Genomic DNA, 4,673 nt, shown 5'->3' on the forward strand with positions numbered 1-4,673 from the left:
CCCCTACCAGGTGATGATCTGCCTATCTGAGGCCGCTGCTCCATTGCTCTGCCACTAAGCCATTTTAGCACCTGAGGCAAGGCTTTAGAGCCATCAGTGCCAGGAGCCAACTTGCTCAAACCATTTGAGCTGTGGCTGTGGGAGAAGAAAGAGAGAGAGAGAGAGAGAGAGAGAGAAGGGGGAGTAGTGGAGAAGCAGATGGGCACTTCTCCTGTGTGCCCTGATTGGGAATTGAGCCCAGGACATCCACACACCAGGCCAATGCCCTACCACTGAAACATCTGGCCAAGGCCATTTTCAAAAATATAAGTTGGGATATCACAAAACAAACTTAGCCAAATGAGGTTTGTATCCAACTTTTAACCACAGATCTCCATTTTTGTATTTCACTTACCAGAGCCAAAAATTATCGTCCTTTAGAAACCTATTTCTCTGTCTGCATTCTCTATCTAGGAGACAGTCACTGCTGTGTACCCAGTCCCCAAACCAAGAACCATGCAGCCATTTTTGCCTCCCCTGTTCACTTCTCTCTATATCTGGTCACCAGGTATTTCTAGTCTGCTTTCCAAATGATCTCAAGTTCAAGTCACACTCTTGGTTTAAGTCACTGCCACTGCCATTCATTTGAACTCTCATTTCTCCCCTACGAGAATATAATGAAGTGACTTAATTGGACTTGTTGCTTTTTTCAGTCTGCATTTTGTCCACAGGTACCTCACCACAAACCATCTCATAGTGACTCAACTTCACATCATTCAGTTGGTCTGTGCTTCCAGGATAAAATTCAAACTACCCCACCATCTATGTTGGAGACAGGTAGGACTAAGTTTGGGTTCCAGGATTAAATGCTTTCCAACAGTGTAACCTCAGACAAATTAGATTCTCGAAGGCTTTGTTTTTTTCATCTGCTTGAGCTCATTGAGGGTAAGGGTTAGGATGAAACAGAGTTGCTAACAGAACTAGCTCTTTACCAGCGGGCTTTCTATGGAGTCCACTGACCAAAGAGTGCTTATATTAATGATCAGCTGCTGCGCTTGCCACCCTGCGAGTGCTCAGGCAAGGGTGAGTGGGGTGGCTGCAGGGTGGGGGCGGGGGCATTGTGAGTCATATGCTTTCTCTGTAAGGTGCATGCATGGAGAAAACTGGGCGTGATTGGTCCATGGTAACCAGGTGACAATATAATGTGCACTGGTTGGCTGGTGCCTCCAGGAGCACTGCCTTCTGCCGAGAGCCCGCTGTGGGAGGATTAGTAATTTTGGCTTGACTCTCTTAAACTCTTGTTGAGTTTTACTAATTGCCTGACTTTTTCTATGAGTTAGGCGGCCTAGGCACTGGCCCCTGTGCTGCATAGGCATTTCCTTTATTGGCAGAGGGGTTGTGACACTAAGTGGAGTACCTAAGGGGGGACACATTTACCCCCCACAGAAAGCCAAGTGGCAGCAGAAGGAGGGGCTTTCACTCTGGGAAAGTCAAGCCTCAAGATAAGACAATTGTTCACAATCACCGAACTTGGAAGTTTATTCAGAAATTGCCTATTCAGAACTCTGATGAATCTGATGATGACAAAGTAATTGATAACCCATGGCTTTTTGATCAGAGGAGGATGGATGCTTTCAGGTGAGGAGGCAGCAGGTGTTCTTGGCTTAAGTGAAGGTGTCATGTGTACCTATGGCCTTTGCTATCCCTAATGCCCCCTGGGAAGGAAAGGGAGCCACCACCTCAGGCTCTGTCCTGCCTGGTGGCATCTTTTGTAGGGGGGTCTCCACCTGGTGACCCACACCTTATTTTTGCCCTGTCACATATGGCCAGTTTCTTTTCCTCTTGGCCACCTGAATGCCAAGTTCTTTCTTTTTTTCTTTTCCTCTTTTGTGACAGAGAGAGACAGGAGGGGAGAGAGATGAGAAGCATCAATTCTTCATTGTGGCTTCTTAATCTTCTTAGTTGTTCAGTGATTCATTGATTGCTTTATCATATGTGCCTTGATGGGGGGGGGGGGCTACAGCAGAGCGAGTGACCCTTTCCTCAAGCTAGTGACCTTGGACTCAAGCCAGCAACCTTGGGCTTCAAGCTAGCGACCTTTGTGCTCAAGCCAGCCACCGTGAGGTCATGTCTATGATCCCATGCTCAAGCAAGCGACCCCACACTCAAGCTGGTGGGCCCACACTCAAGCCAATGAGCCCCGTGCTCAAGTGGGCAACCTCGGGATTTCGAACCTGAGTCCTCTGCATCTTTCTTTTATTGCCATTTTTTAATCCAGCTTGAGATCCTCCTATCTTTGGCCCTACCGATTGATGTCTCCATTTAATGTCCCATGGAATTCTTGAAGACTTTTGAGTATATTTTCTTTCTTTCATCAGTGATAACTTTTAATACCTCAACCTCAGAGTATCAATTCATCTTCCTATCCTTATCTATCCAGATCAGATGGTATTTAAGTGAAGGAACCAGGTAGGGCCTGGTGGAACCCTTTCTCCCACCCATTACAACAGTTGATCCTCAGAACAGTTCAGCCACAAAGATTGTACAGTTTGTTGTTTCAGTTGAAAATAGAGACTGATGGCCCTGGCCAGTTGGCTCAGTGGTAGAGCGTCAGCCTGGTGTGCAGGAGTCCCAGGTTCGATTCCCGGTCAGGGCACACAGGAGAAGCGCCCATCTGCTTCTCCACTCCTCCCCCTCTCCTTCCTTTCTGTCTCTCTCTTCCCCTCCCACAGCCAAGGCTCCATTGGAGCAAAGTTGGCCCAGGCGCCAAGGATGGCTCTATGGCCTCCGCCTCGGGCGCTGGAATGGCTCTGGTTGCAACAGAGCGATGCCCCAGATGGGGAGAGCATCACCCCCTGGTGGGCATGCCAGGTGGATCCTGGTCGGGCACATGCGAGATTCTGACTGCCTCCCCGTTTCCAACTTCAGAAAAATACAAAAAAAAAAAGGAAAGAAAATAGAGACTGATGTTAGAGTGTCTATATATAGTGTTGTTGTTTTCGTTTTTTAATCCCAGCACAGGGTTAGGAAAGCCCTGTGATTGCACTAAGGTGGTTTAGGCCCAAGAAAGTACAATGTGTATGTAGTCTGATTCTATAAACCTAAATATCAACTTTTGATTACAGTTTGACTTCCCCTGAATCAGTCTGGTTCTTCATAACAGAGTTTTTGGACCACCACAGTGATGTTCATCTTGGTGTAAATCTCAGTAGCTGAGGGGCTCAAGAACCACTGTCAAGTTCTAGCCCTGACTTGCTATTTAACGTCCATCCTCAGCAAACCACTGACCTCTTCAGCCTCCGCTCCCTGCATGGTGTTCTTCAGTCAGCTGATTTCAGTTGCCAGGATAGAAGCTGCTTTATTTCTTCCACCTGTAATTTGAACACGGAAGGAGGAAAATGGTGGCAGAGGGAACTTGAAAGTACTGAGTGATGCGAAATGTGGCTGCCAGCGCTACAGAGTAGTTTTGTTTGTTTTGCTTTACCCAAAGGAGAACCCAAGGAGTTGTGCTCACTATAAATATCCACTTTGTCACAATGAGGCCTTCAGTTTCAGGGACTTCACAGATTCCACTTTCATGCTGCCTGTGCTAAATGGTGGGTGGGAAGCTTCATGAGACTGTTGGTCAAAAGTTTCAAAAGACAAGGTAACAATTTATTAGACTTTAAATTTGTAACATAAGTTTTGGAAGCTAAGATGCCAGATCCTGTACAGTAATGTCTCCATGGATCCCTCCCCATTCTCTCCTCTCCTGGCAATAGATTCCCATTTAACTGTAAGAATCTTGAGGCAAAGATCTAAAGACCAGATGGCTAAGGGGGGATGGGTTGGGGAGGGAGAGATAAAGAGGGAGGAGAGAGGAAATGTTGGTTTAAAATAATTCTGAGTAACAATGTAGCTAGTAAAGACTTTTTTTGAAGCATAAAACATTCCTTCATAGAAATGTTAAAGTCCTATTGGGACATTTGTTTTACTGAAATGCCAGAGGTTATTTTATTACTTCATAGAGGGAATGTCTTTTACCTCTTATTCTATTAAAACTTTAGTTGAGCTTTTAATTTCTTTCTTTCTTTTTTAACTTACTAATTTTGGAGCGAGAGAATGGGAGAGAGAGATCAAAACATCCATTTGCTTCTATACGTGCCCTGACCAGGGATCGAACCAGCAGCCTCTGAATATCAATACGATGCTCTAACCAACTGAGCCATCCAGCCAGGGCATAATTTCTTTAATAGTTATAATGATTAAGACTGTGGATTCACCCAGATAGCAGATGTGGCTTTATAACTGAAAAGTACTCCCTTTTCAGAATGTTCAAATATTGTAAAAAGAAATGAGAAAAAATAAATTTTACTTTAAACACAAAGCAGGAAGGTACTTGTGAATACTGCTCTGCTTGGTGCTGTGAGGTTAGCCGCCATCTGAGTGATTTTATAAACCACTTAGTCAACGGGTGTGTTGCATGAGAGACCAAAATAAGACCTTAATATAATTCTTTAGGATTTACAACACTTTCTTGTGTGTCTCATTGGGCCCTTCTCACTACAAATAAGGCCCTTGGATATTCTCCCTGTACTGCTGCTGAAGGAACCCGATAAGCAGAGGTCAGAAATGACTGTGCACCAGCTACTGAGCAGGAGAGGCTGATGTGGAGATGGTTGGTGTGCCAAACAGTTCTTGCGGTGCTTCAAAAA

This window comes from Saccopteryx leptura, chromosome 6 (assembly GCF_036850995.1).
Source record: "Saccopteryx leptura isolate mSacLep1 chromosome 6, mSacLep1_pri_phased_curated, whole genome shotgun sequence".
NCBI classification, from domain to species: Eukaryota; Metazoa; Chordata; class Mammalia; order Chiroptera; family Emballonuridae; genus Saccopteryx; species Saccopteryx leptura.